Source organism: Eubalaena glacialis, chromosome X (genome assembly GCF_028564815.1).
Source record: "Eubalaena glacialis isolate mEubGla1 chromosome X, mEubGla1.1.hap2.+ XY, whole genome shotgun sequence".
Classification (NCBI taxonomy): domain Eukaryota; kingdom Metazoa; phylum Chordata; class Mammalia; order Artiodactyla; family Balaenidae; genus Eubalaena; species Eubalaena glacialis.
This window is the reverse complement of record NC_083736.1, coordinates 97092304-97107293: the sequence shown is the minus strand read 5'-3', so window position 1 is coordinate 97107293 and position 14990 is coordinate 97092304. Positions and strand designations below refer to the sequence as shown.

Here is a 14990-nt window from a genome sequence, read left to right as displayed (position 1 = left end):
TGGTGAAAGTGGGGTGTTAAAGTCCCCTACTATGGTTGTGTTACTGTCGATTTCCCCTTTTATGGCTGTTAGTATTTGCCTTATGTATTGAGGTGCTCCTATGTTGGGTGCATCAATATTTACAATTGTTATATCTTCTTCTTGGATTGATCCCTTGATCGTTATATAGTGTCCTTCTTTGTCTTTTGTAATAGTCTTTATTTTAAAGTCTATTTCTTCTGACATGAGAATTGCTCCTGCATCTTTCTTTTGATTTCCATTTGCATGGAATATCTTTTTCCATCCCCTCACTTTCAGTCTGTATGTGTCCCTAGGTCTGAAGTGCGTCTCTTGTAGACAGCATATATATGGGTCTTGTTTTTGTATCCATTCAGCCAGTCTATGTCTTTTGTTGGAGCATTTAATCCATTTACATTTAAGGGAATTATTGATATGTATGTTCCTATTACTATTTTCTTAATTGTTTTGGGTTTGTCATTTTACGTTTTTCCTTCTCTTGTGTTTCCTACCTCGTGAAGTTCCTTTAGCATTTGTTGTAAAGCTGGTTGGGTGGTGCTGACTTCTCTTAGATTTTGCTTGTCTGTAGAGGTTTTACTTTCTCCATTGGATCTGAATGAGATCCTTGCTGGGTATAGTAATCCTGGTTGTAGGTTTTTCCCTTTCATCACTTTAAATATGTCCTGCCACTCCCTTCTGGCTTGCAGAGTTTCTGCTGAAAGATCAGTTGTTAACTTTATGGGGATTCCATTGTATGTTATTTGTTGATTTTTCCCTTGCTGCTTTTAATATTTTTTCTTTGTATTTAATTTTTGATAGTTTGATTAATATGTCCTTGGATTTATCCTGTATGGGACTCTCTGCACTTCCCGGACTTGATTATTTCCTTTCCCATATTAGGGATGTTTTCAACTATAATCTCTTCAAATATTTTCTCAGTCCCTTTTTTTTCCTCTTCTTCTGGGACCCCTATAATTCAAATGTTGGTGCGTTTAATGTTGTCCCAGAGGTCTCTTAGACTGTCCTCAATTCTTTTCATTCTTTTTTCTTTATTCTGCTCTGTGGTAGTTATTTCCACTATTTTATCTTCCAGGTCACTTATCCTTTCTTCTGCCTCAGTTATTCTGCTATTGATTCCTTCTAAAGAATTTTTAATTTCATTTATTGTGTTGTTCATCATTGTTTGTTTGCTCTTTAGTTCTTCTAGGTCCTTGTTAAATGTTTCTTGTATTCTCTCCATTTTATTTCCAACATTTGGATCACCCTTTACTATCATTACTCTGAATTCTTTTTCAGGTAGACTGCCCATTTCCTCTTCGTTTGTTTGCTCTGGTGGGTTTTTACCTTGCTACTTCATCTACTGCATATTTCTCTGTCTTCTCATTTTGCTTAACTTACTGTATTTGGGGTCTCCTTTGCTCAGGCTGCAGGTTCATAGTTCCTGTTGTTTTTGGTGTCTGTCCCCAGTGGCTAAGGTTGTTTCAGTGGGTTGTGTAGGCTTCCTGGTGGAGGGGACTAGTGCCTGTGTTCTGGTGGTTGAGGCTGGATCTTGTCTTTCTGGTGGGCAGGACCACGTCTGGTGGTGTGTTTTGGGGTGTCTGTGAACTTATTATGATTTTAGGCAGCCTGTCTGCTAATGGGTGGAGTTGTGTTCTTGTCTTGCTAGTTGTTTGGCATTGTGTGTCTAGCACTGGAGCTTGCTGGTCATTGAGTGGAGCTGGGTCTTAGCATTGAGACAGAGATCTCTGGGAGAGCTCTCGTCAATTGATATTACTTGGGGACAGGAGGTCTCTGATGGTCCAATGTCCTGATCTTGGCTCTCTCACCTCAGAGGCTCTGGCCTGACACGCGGCCAGAGCACCAAGACCCTGTCAGCCACTTGGCCAGGTACGTGCGGATTTTCTTGCCTTTTTGGAAGCCTGAGGTCTTCTACCAGCCTTCAGTAGGTGTTCTGTAGGAGTTGTTCCACGTGTAGATGTATTTTTTTGTTTTGTTTTGTTATGTTTTTAAGAGAGGAGGAAGCAGAGGTCCAGGGAAAGTGAAACTGACTTAGCCAAAGTCCCACAATTAATCTTAGAGCTGAGCTCTACATCCAGATTTCACCTTTCAGAATTCAGGATTTGATCTATATAGCCACAGTCAATACTAAGTTCTCTCAGGTTATGTTTTCTTTTCTCTCAAAAAGACTGGTCTTAATGATGCTGTCTCTCCCACCCCTAAATTTCTCAATTTCTTCAAATCAAGACTGTAATTTCTATACCTGCTTTAGAATGCTTGTTTTTTTTATTTTTTTAACCAGTTCAGAGGTGTAGGCATTATAATGACAAAGGATATTTTTGGATTTTCTATAGTACCTCAAAGTAGACAATGCAACACAGGGTGCTGAAAATTGTCAGAACACTCCTTTTATCTCAGAGGTGCACTGAAATGGAACTTTGAAAGATCATGTCTGTTCTGTCCCATGGCTGATGTTCTTTGACTGAAATGCAAATCTATTTTTTTCCAGAATAACTGTTAGTGCTAAGAAAACCTTTTGTATACAGAGGTGAAAATATATGCTTCTTTAATATGACTTTTTATTACTTTCAGTTGGAGCTCTTTATTCAGAAGGAATACAGGTAGGAAAATTACTGGTTTGACTGTGATGCTCAGTAGAAGAAACCTGTCATTTTTCTTTTAAAATTTAAATAACCTAGGTGTTTGCTAATTTATCTTCTGAAAGAATAGATATTCAAATTACAGAAAAATGTTGCTTTTTAAAGTTAAAAGTTTCTGCTTTCACCTTTGAAAAAAGAAAAATTGGCCTAAGTGTAGGCCGTGGTATATTAAGTCATTTTGGTGCTCTTTCCCTCGCCAACTACCAGAGTACTCTTTTAATATAGTATTTTCAAAAAGGCAAACCCACTGGGCTTTTTTAGTAAAAGCTGGTGTGATTTAGTGAGACTGAGCACTTTTACCACAAAGGTTTTGAAGTTGTAACTATTGACGATTCTAAAGGATAGGATTTTGCATTAGATTGTATATCAAATCCACAGATGAATCCAGTTTCTTTTCTAAATACCCACCTTTCAATCTTTATCATAAATTTATAAAATAGCAAAGGATAAAGATTAGAAGCAATTGTATTTGGCTCCTACACACCGATATGCATCTTTGTGTTTCTCATTTTATTTTCACCATTGTCAAAACATTCACTGCACAATACTGAAAATAATAAGAAGCAAGTTATTCCATTATAATTTTAAAAGGACTAATAGATGCCATGTAGGGTAAAGCTGTGCTATATCAGACACTGACTATGTAGAACTGATATTATGTGTCTGACAGGATTTCACCATTTATATAACAATAAGAAAGGTTATAAAGAGGACATGATAATGGATTGGTGATGATTTCAGACATGGTATTCAAGGAATATTCACATTTTCCTCTCAACTGTTTGTTTATAAATACAGAATTTATGAGGCAAAATGATAAACTCAGTCACTATCTTCTTAAAGATGTTCTACCTGTTTCACTTTGCCCATATCTACACAGACAGATAATTCAGGGTATAAGAAAATCCAGGTTAGGACCTGAGTTATCTACATCAGTACTCTCCAGGAGACTCTCTGTGATGGTAGGCATGTTCCATATCTGCACCATTCAATATGGTAGCCACTAGCTACATGTGTCTAAGGAGCACATGGTAGGTGGCTGGTATGATGAAGAGCCAAAATTTTAATTTTTTTAAAATTAATTAATTCCAATTGAAATGTAAGTACCCATATGTCGCTACCACATTGAACAGCACAGATCTAGATTTTTTTCATATGGAATAATGTCAACCAGTCAGGGCATATTGCGCTTAAGACTGGGCTGAGGGGGGATCTGGATTCAGCTTTCCTAGGTATGAATCCTGGATTCCATCACTCACTAGCTGTGGGGATTAGGACAAATTATGTTCCCTCTAAGAGCTTCAGTTTCCCCACTTGAAACCTAAGGACAATAATAATAGTCCTACTTCATAGGGTTGTTCTGAAGATTTAATGAGATAATATAAGTAAAATCCATAGCACAATGTCTGGCATAGAGTAAGCACTCGAAGCACAGTGGCTGTTATTATTATTACTTGATCAACTCCAAAACTTCAATTAATTTTGTGTTATATAGACAGTTTTAATGTCAGCAGAGGTGCTTCAATGTGTGGCAACAAAAAAAAAAAATGCAGAATGGAAAAGAATACAAAGTTCAGGCCTATAAGAAAAGAATTCAACGTTTTTTCTCCCCATGACAGACATATCATGCCAGAGTGGAAAACTGGAAGGTGACTTCTTATCATGAGAGTGTAGGAAGTTTCAATAAGAAACAGTTGAAATCCAAGGGATTATAAGACCTATGAGAGTAGCAGAAATTTTCTTATGCTGTGGTGAGAGGCGCTCTGAAAATACAGTAAGCCAGGGGGGAAAAAGGCATTATAAGTAATTCTTTGGGGAAGTTCTACCAGAAACTTAGTCACTTCCTTTATTTTCCTAGCAGCAGCTGCCAGGCTCATGAAATGGTCTTTTGCTGAACAAGAATCCCATGCCAGAGAAGAGTATGGCACAGACACCTGGTTTTTCCACAATATCCCCTTTGTCCTCTAGTAACAGAATTCCAAATTTTTAGCTGATCATATGGTTACCCAGCATAAAGATTTCCCAGTGGTCCTTGCAGTTAATTGTGGCCAGGAGACTAAGTCCTGGTCAATGGGATATAAGTGGAGGTAGAGTATACAAATCCTGGAAAACGTCCTTAAAGGGAGAGGTCTGCCCTTCTCTTTCCTTTCCTCCTTCTTGCTGGCCAGAATGGCTGGAGGAAGCCCTCTTTGACCACGAGATATCCTTCAGAGTGGAGGCCAGACATGGAAGAGCTCTGAAACCAACAGGCTAGACCATATCAGCCCTGCTATGGTAACTCTGCACTTGAACGCATGAGAGAAACAACCTGTTTTGTTTAAGCTACTCTTATTTAAGGTTTTCTATCCCTGTCAGCCAAACTTAAGTCTAACTAATCATAGTTGTTCTAATGTAGACTGTGTAAACATCTCTTTGTGATAAACAAGAGTTCCAAGGCAGATTTACTTAAGTTTTACCTTTTTTTTTTTTTTAAAGTGAGGGACACACTAACAGGGGGTACTCAAATAAGAATTTAGTGTACTTTGAAACTCATCCTTACAGGATTCAGGGGATCAGTCAAAAATCAAACAGGCTGCTAAAGGCCATATAAAGAGGGGATAACAAGGAACAACAGAACTATGGATGTCATGGAAAATGTAGCACCATCTTACAGCATCCATCTGTTGAATAGCAAGAGAAATGGAAAAGTGAAAGCTACATTTTTCAGTGTAACTAAGTCCTGCTTCCAAAAAGCTTCCTTTACACTTAGATGAGATATTTAAATTGATCATGCTGTGCCTATGGGCAGAAACAGGATTGTTTTTCTGCCATGTCATGCTAGTGAACCTTTGATGAGGACTCTCTGCTATTGAAAATCTACTGTTGGGCTCACAATGCAAGTACTTGGTGGTAGATTGTGGAAGCAAAGCAGCCAAAGGTCTCCTAATAATTTTATCCTATTAGAATGAAACGGATTCCTTTTACCTATTCTTTGAAGGATCAATTAGTATTGCATTTTAGGGAGAAAAGATCATTAATCAGAACCATTATTAGGACAACTCAGTGGTTTTAGAATTCAACAGCTATTTGGTTTATTATTTTTTAAGAACTAAGAACTTGCACAGTTTGGGGACAAAGTACTCCCACAGGCCTATAAAAAGAAATCAATAGTTCCCCCCAATTTAATACTGGATTCATTATTCAGAGTGCAGGGAGTACTTAATTTTCAAGAGCCATGTGTGAGTATTGACATTTCAGCTATATAGACATAACTTTATTTACTGTAGTAAAAGCATATTAATGTTGATTTATTTAAACACTTCAGTGAAGTGGCAGTTCAGTTTAATCAAACACCAACCTAATTGGGTTATGTTTGATTTAAAAGTTTCAAAACACTACTATAAGATTTGTTAAAGGCTGAATTTAGAAAAGTTATAATCATTAAAAATTTACATTATGTGCTGAGGCTATACTGAGTTTAGTGGCAAATTTCCAAGCAGCAGACCTTTTAAAAGACTAATTGTCTGTGACTATGTAATTCCCTCAGCGCTGAGCAGGCCTTGCCGTTGACTTGCAAATATGAAGTTAGAACACTGCCCAGAGCATAGACAAGAAAAAAATGCCTAAAATGTAAAAGGGGGAAAAAAGAGTATTGCTATATGTTTGCATCTTTCTTTCTTTTTAATTTCCAAATTGCACATTCTACAATTGTCATAGCACCAGCTAAAATTATGTTTTGTAAGTTACGTCAGCATACTCAGAAATTCACTCCTCACAACTCTTTTCAGATGTGTCATATATTCTAAAGACAGGATGCCACACAGCCTTATGAAACTTGAAAAAATGCAACTATTGAGAGAGAAGGGGTATCAACATAACTGAATTGTTCAAGATTCTCTTGAACAATTTTGCATCCTGTAGGCAAGGCCATAGTAAGGTTTTATTGAGCAGAGGGGGAGGGAAGAAGTTCATAAAGTGAAAGAGGATTTTGGACTGAAATGAAGAAAGAGAATTTTTTTCATCAAAGGTAATACAAATGCCCTGTAATTTAGATATTTTTCTCTAATTTTCAGTTTAGATAATAGAAACATTAAGTCTCTAAACCTGTGGTGACTAATAGGGTAGTCACTTGCTTAATAACATATGGTTATTGAGAACTTGAAATGTGGCTAGTGCAACCAAGGTACTACATTTTTAGTTTTAATTAATTTTTATTAATTTAAATTTAAATTGACACATGTTGCTAGTGGTCACGTATTAGACAGTACAGATCTAGCAGCTTGATCAAATTCTCTTTTGTTTTCTTTTCAAGACAACTTCATAGGTGGTGATGAAAAGATGGGTTCCTCTAAACCTGTACTGTCCAATATGGCAGCCGTTAGCCACACGTGACTTTGAGCACATGAAATGGGCCTAGTGCAAATTAAGATGCACTGTAAGTGCAAAATACACACTGAGTTTCTATGTATTTGTATGAAAAAAGAATGTACTATATCTTATGAATAATCATTTAAATAGATTACTTGGTGAAATTATGATATCTAATACCTTATGTTAAATTATTAGTTTAATTTCACCTTTCATTTTATATATTTTTATTTGGCTACTAGAAAAATTTAAATAACATATATAACTCACATTATATTTCTATTGGACAGTATTGCCCTAAACAAACCAGGCCAATGATTTAGTTCACTAAGCATGAAAATATAGCATCAGTGAAAAAGCATTGAAATAGTACTGCAACTATACTACAATAAAAATTAAAAAAAAAAAGTACTGCAAAATTTTGCTATTCTTTGACTGATTACTCCATTTTTAAATGAACCCTTTCTTTACCATGTGCCTCATGACACACAACATGAAAATCTCATTAATATCTTACAGTGAACTAACTTGTCCCCTCACAGCTTTGGTTCCTCTGCCTTCTCTACCTAGACTGTCCGAATGGATACTCTTCCTGGTGTGCTGTCTTTATTCCTTTGTCTCCCACTTTGCTGTCTCCTTACCTCCTTGTTGGAGCCTTAGCTTTGGTCTTAGTGGTGGTCTGTGAAGTTGTTTTGAAAATAGATCCTTCAGGCTATTGAGTCACCATTCTTTGATCGGGTTTGCTATACACCTGCCATCTCTTTTTCTCTCTTCTTTTTCCCCTCAATCTATTGACTCTCAGAAATAGAGTTTCTTTTCTGAGATTAAAAATGTTTTAGGCATGATTTGTTACCACAGATTTGCTGTGATGCCATCCAATCTTTCTTGGTGAAAGACAATGACAGCTGTTTTTCAGTTAGCATCCCCATTTCTCATCATATTGTCTCTTTTTCCAAATTACGATGATTGAATCAGGGGAGACTCCATGGCTTGCTCACAAATCCTAAACTGCTTACTCTGAAAAGAATTAGGCTAGAGCTGGCACTATTATTTATTTATTTTTTGAATTTTATTTTATTTATTTTTTTATACAGCATGTTCTTATTAGTCATCCATTTTACACACATCAGTGTATACATGTCAATCCCAATCTCCCAATTCATCACACTCCCACCCCCACTCCACACTGCTTTCCCCCCTTGGTGTCCATAAGTTTGTTCTCTACAGCTGTGTCTCAATTTCTGCCTTAAACCGGTTCATCTGTACCATTTTTCTAGGTTCCACATATACCCGTTAATATGCGATATTTGTTTTTCTCTTTCTGACTTACTTCACTCTGTATGACAGTCTCTAGATTCATCCACGTCTCTAAAAATGACCCAATTTTGTTCATTTTTATGGCTGAGTAATATTCCATTGTATATATGTACCACATCTTCTTTATCCATTCGTCTGTTGATGGGCATTTAGGTTGCTTGCATGACCTGGCTATTGTAAATACTGCTGCAATGAACATTGGGGTGCACGTGTCTTTTTGAATTATGGTTTTGTCTGGGTATATGCCCAGTAGCGGGATTGCTGGGTCATGTGGTAATTCTATTTTTAGTTTTTTAAGGAACCTCCATACTTTTCTCCATAGGGGCTGTATCAATTTACATTCCCACCAACAGTGCAAGAGAGTTCCCTTTTCTCCACACCCTCTCCAGGATGTGTTGTTTGTAGATCTTCTGATGATGCCCATTCTAACTGGTGTGAGGTTATACCTCATTGTAGTTTTGATTTGCATTTCTCTAATAATTAGTGATGTTAAGCAGCTTTTCATGTCCTCCTTGGCCATCTGTATGTCCTCTTTTGAGAAATGTCTATTTAGGTCTTCCGCCCATTTTTGGATTGGGTTGTTTGTTTTTTTAATATTGAGCTGCATGAGCTGTTTATATATTTTGGAGATTAATCCTTTGTCTGTTGATTCATTTGCAAATATTTTTTCCCATTTTGAGGGTTCTCTTTTCATCTTGTTTGTAGTTTCCTTTGCTTTGCAAAAGATTTTAAGTTTCATTAGGTACCATTTGTTTATTTTTGTGTTTATTTCCACTACTCTAGAAGGTGGATCAAAAAAGAACTTGGTGTGATTTATGTCAAAGAGTGTTCTTCCTATGTTTTCCTCTAAGAGTTTTATGGTGTCTGGTCTTACATTTAGGTCTCTAATCCATTTTGAGTTTATTTTTGTGTATGGTGTTAGGGAGTGTTCTACTTTCATTCTTTTACATGTAGTTGTCCAGTTTTCCCAGCACCACTTATTGAAGAGACTGTCTTTTCTCCATTGTGTATCCTTGCCTCCTTTGTCATAGATTAGTTGACCATAGGTGCGTGGGTTTATCTCTGGGCTTTCTATCTTGTTCCATTGATCTATATTTCTGTTTTTGTGCCAGTACCATGTTGTCTTGATTACTGTAGCTTTGTAGTATAGTCTGAAGTCAGGGAGTCTGATTCCTCCAGCTCCGTTTTTCTTTCTCAAGACTGCTTTGGCTATTCGGGGTCTTTTTTATGTTTCCATACAAATTTTAAGATTTTTTGTTCTAGTTCTGCAAAAAATGCCATTGGTAATTTGATAGGAATTGCATTGAATCTGTAGATTGCTTTGGGTAGTATAGTCATTTTCACAATATTGATTCTTCCAATCCAAGAACATGGTATATCTCTCCATCTATTCGTATCATCTTTAATTTATTTCATCAGTGGCTTATAGTTTTCTGCATACAGGTCTTTTGTCTCCCTAGGTCAGTTTATTCCTAAGTATTTTATTCTTTTTGTTGCAGTGGTAAATAGGAGTGTTTCTTTAATTTCTCTTTTAGATTTTTCATCATTAGTGTATAGGAATGCAAGAGATTTCTGTGCATTAATTTTGTATCCTGCAACTTTACCAAATTCATTGATTAGCTCTAGTAGTTTCCAGGTGGCATCTTTAGGATTCTCTATGTATAGTATCATGTCATCTGCAAACAGTGACAGTTTTACTTCTTCTTTTCAAATTTGTATTCCTTTTATTTCTTTTTCTTCTCTGATTGCCGTGGCTAGGACTTCCAAAACTATGTTGAATAATAGTTGTGAGAGTGGACATCCTTGTCTTGTTCCTAATCTTAGAGGAAATGCTTTCACTTTTTTACCATTGAGAATGATGTTTGCTGCGGGTTTGTCATATATGGACTTTATTATGTTGAAGTAGGCTGCCTCTATGCCCACTTTCTGGAGAGTTTTTATCATAAATAGGTGTTGAATTTTTGTCAAAAGCTTTTTCTGCATCTATTCAGATGATCATATGGTTTTTCTTCTTCAATTTGTTAATATGGTGTATCACATTGATTGATTTGCATATACGGAAGAATCCTTGCATCCCTGGGATAAATCCCACTTGATCATGGTGTATGATCCTTTTAATGTTTTGTTGGATTCTGTTTGCTGGTATTTTGTTGAGGATTTTTGCTTCCATATTCATCAGTGATATTGGTCTGTAATTTTCTTTTTTTGTACTATCTTTGTCTGGTTTTGGTATCAGGGTGATGGTGGCCTCATAGAATGAGTTTGGGAGTGTTCCTTCCTCTGCAATTTTTTGGAAGAGTTTGAGAAGGATGGGTGTTAGCTCTTCTCTAAATGTTTGATAGTATTCACCTGTGAAGCCATCTGGTCCTGGACTTCTGTTTGTTGGAAGAACTTTAATCACAGTTTCAATTTCATTACTTGTGATTGGTCTGTTCATATTTTCTATTTCTTCCTGGTTCAGTCTTGGAAAGTTATACCTTTCTAAGAATTTGTCCATTTCTTCCAGGTTGTGCATTTTATTGGCATAGAGTTGCTTGTAGTAGTCTCTTAGGATGCTTTGTATTTCTGTGGTGTCTGTTGTAAGTTCTCCTTTTTCATTTCTAATTTTATTGATTTGAGTCCTCTCCCTCTTTTTCTTGATGAGTCTGGCTAATGGTTTATCGATTTTGTTTACCTTCTCCAAGAACCAGCTTTTAGTTTTACTGATCTTTGTAACTGTTTTCTTTGTTTCTATTTCATTTATTTCTGCTCTGATGTTTATGATTTCTTTCCGTCTACTAACTTTGGGTTTTGTTTGTTCTTCTTTCTCTAGTTCCTTTAGGTGTAAGGTTAGATTGTTTATTTAAGATTTTTCTTGTTTCTTGAAGTAGGATTGTATTGCTATAAACTTCCCTCTTAGAACTGCTTTTGCTGCATCCCATAGGATTTGGATCATCGTGTTTTCATTATCATTTGTCTCTAAGTATTTTTTGATTTCCTCTTTGATTTCTTCAGTGATCTCTTGGTTATTTAGTAACATATTGTTTAGCCTCCACGTGTTTGTGTTTTTTATGTTTTTTTCCTTGTAATTGATTTCTCATCTCATAGCACTGTGGTCAGAAAAGATGTTTGATATGATTTCAATTTTCTTAAATTTACTGAGGCTTGATTTGTGACTCAAGATGTGATCTATCCTGGAGAATGTTCCGTGCACACTTGAGAAGAAATTGTAATCTGCTGTGTTTGGATGGGATGTCCCATAAATATCAATTAAATCTATCTGGGCTATTGTGTCATTTAAAGCTTCTGTTTCCTTATTAATTTTCTGTTTGGATGATCTATCCATTGGTGTAAGTGAGGTGTTAATGTCCCCCACTATGATTGTGTTACTGTCGATTTCCTCTTTTATAGCTGTTAGCAGTTGCCTTATGTATTGAGGTGCTCCTATGTTGGGTGCATATATATTTATAATTGTTATATCTTCCTGTTGGATTGATCCCTTGATCATTATGTCGTGTCATTCCTTGTCTCTTGTAAATTTCTTTATTTTGAAGTCTATTTTATCTGATATAAGTATTGCTACTCCAGCTTTCTTTTGATTTCCATTTGCGTAGAATATCTTTTTCCATCCCCTCAATTTCAATCTGAATGTGTCCCTAGGTCTGAAGTGAGTCTCTTGTAGACAGCATATATATGGGTCTTGTTTTTGTATCCATTCAGCAAGCGTGTGTCTTTTGGTTGGAGCATTTAATCCATTCACGTTTAAGGTAATTATCGATATGTGTGTTCCTATGACCATTTTCTTAATTGTTTTGGGTTTGTTTTTGTAGGTCATTTTCTCCTCTTGTGTTTCCCACTTAGAGAAGTTCCTTTAGCATTTGTTGTAGAGCTGGTTTGGTGATGCTGAATTCTCTTAGCTTTTCCTTGTCTGTAAAGCTTTTGATTTCTCCATCGATTGTGAATGAGATCCTTGCCTGATAGAGTAATCTTGGTTGTAGGTTCTTCCCTTTCATCCCTTTAAATATGTCACGCCACTCCCTTCTGGCTTGTAGAGTTTCTGCTGAGAAATCAGCTGTTAACCTTATGGGAGTTCCCTTGTTATGTTATTTGTCATTTTTCCCTTGCGGCTTTCAATAATTTTTCTTTGTCTTTAATTTTTGTCAATTTGATTACTATGTGTCTTGGCGTGTTTCTCCTTGGGTTTATCCTGTATGGGTATCTCTGCACTTCCTCGACTTGGGTGGCTATTTCCTTTCCCATGTTAAGGAAGTTTTTGACTATAATCTCTTCAAGTATTTTCTCGGGTCTTTTCTCTCTCTTCTCCTTCTGGGACCCCTATCTTCTGAATGTTGTTGCATTTAATGTTGTCCCAGAGGTCTCTTAGGCTGTCTTCATTTCTTTTCATTCTTTTTTCTTTATTCTGTTCTGCAGCAGTGAATTTCACCATTCTCTCTTCCAGGTCACTTATCCGTTCTTTTGCCTCAGTTATTCTGCTATTGATTCCTTCTAGTGTATTTTTCATTTCAGTTATTGTGTTGTTCATCTCTGTTTGTTTGTTCTTTAATTCTTCTAGATCTTTGTTAAACATTTCTTGCATCTTCTCGATCTTTTTCTCCATTCTTTTTTTGACGTCCTGGATCATCTTCACTATCATTATTCTGAATTTTTTTTCTGGAAGGTTTCCTATCTCCACTTCATTTAGTTGTTTTTCTGGGGTTTTATCTTGTTCCTTAATCTGGTACATAGCCCTCTGCTTTTCATGTTGTCTGTCTTTCTGTGAATGGGGTTTTTGCTCCACAAGCTGCAGGATTGTAGTTTTTCTTGCTTCTGCTGTCTGCCCTCTGGTGGATGAGGCTATCTAAGAGGCTTGTACAAGTTTCCTGATCTAGAGCTGGCACTTTTAAATAAGAAAATTTCTTGTTATAAGAGAAGACAAGCAGATGAGGGGGTATTCACTCTTAATTACTTCTAAAATCTTCTCCCTAGATCATAGGAATCCTACATCACTACCAGCTGGACTAAAAACCATAACACCCAAGCTAATATCAAGAATTATCAACCAGAAGGAAATATTTCAGGGAATTGAATTCCCCTTCTTGCTAAAAATAAATGAATAAGTGAATAGATTAATTACTTAGAACAAAAGAACGGCCATTTTCTGTTTTTATTGGCTAAAACAGCACACTAACCTTACACAGAGTAAAATGGCATACCAAACATACAAAAAGGGTTCAAAATTATTAGAAGTCTGAAAGAAAAAAAGAAGCCCAAAGAAAATACAAGTTACCAAAGCTGTGATAATATTCCGAAATAATAATGAATGATGTGAAATAAATATGTGTAATCTTCCAAGCCAAAATTAAAACATTCAAATTAAGTTCTACCTTCAAAAAAATAAAAAAGAACTCTCTATATAAGGAAAGTATACAACTTCCTGCACATAGTGAGGCATGAATGGCACCAGAAACACCTCTCATCCCCCTTCTCCTCTGCCTTCTATTATTTGCCATCCCCTCCTAAACACACACATACATACACAGACACCTGTACCTTCTTTGGGTACTGTAAAATGAAGGAGCCCATTAAGGTACAGCTATTACCTGGGAGGAGAATTACATTAAAGGAATCTCAACCCTTACCACTTGAATTAGGCTTTCAGTTCTATCTCCCTAGCGAGCACATAGCCCAAGCTGGACTGAAATGTATACAGTTACATTTTGTTAGGTATGAGAGGGCAATATAGGGCTGGATACGGTATTCTTCCTCACATGTGGAAAGAATCACACCAGCAATCTCTAGATATTCAGGAGTAAAGGTAGAGGACAGGATGAGGATTACGATCATATGAAAAGATTTGATGTGACAAATAGGAGAGAGGGAGAAGAGTAAGGGAAATGAAGAAATATCCCAGAGACAAATTCCTTGTGCTGGCCTTTTACTAGGTCTGGCACCCCCCCCCCGCAAAGCTCTTAATGCTTATGAGGGTAAATAAAGCAGAGTGGAAAATGGACAATGAAAGATGGATGGCATCTAACAGAGAAACCACTAGTAAGAATATAAAAAGAAATAGCACTGTGTTCAAACCTACCAGTAAACAAGACTTACACGCCATTTTGATGGTCACCAACCTGATGTATTTAAAATTATAACTGAAGTTCTTAGTGAGTCAAGTATAATTTATTTCTTATTAGAATACACTGGATACTAATGCAGGGACTGGACAAAGACAGGAATGAGAGATAGAGAAGAATCAGCGCTTGGATTTACCAAGAGGCAAGAGATGGGTTCAGTCTGGAATTTCAGCCTTACTGCCAGTGATGCCTGTAAGAACTGGTAACTGAATTTTTTAAATAAACACCAAGAACCAAGTAAAGAGAAAGATACACAAATTGTAATCCAGGGAGAAATTATAACCAGGACACCTCTTATCTCACTCTGGAATATGAGGTGAGGGTCAGTTGTAGAATATAAAAAATTCTCTTAGTCAGACTAGTACTACTCATGGTAGCTTTCACTTACTGGTTGGTTATTTTCACATTTGCTCTCCATCTATTTTTCAGAGGACCACATATGTGGTCATGCAATATCCAAAGTAAAAATTGCCTTATGTCTGTGACAAGGAGTACATTCACAAACAGATTTTTAAAATTTATTTTATTTTTTTCATTCATAATGATTTTTAAAAATATTTTA

At 36.4% G+C, this 14990-nt stretch overlaps 1 protein-coding gene across 1 annotated transcript in view; it reads right to left on the bottom strand.

The window, feature by feature from the left end:
* The window catches only part of IL1RAPL2 (interleukin 1 receptor accessory protein like 2), a 720608-nt gene that overhangs the window by 650323 nt on the left and 55295 nt on the right, over positions 1 to 14990 (bottom strand). The window lies entirely within an intron of this gene.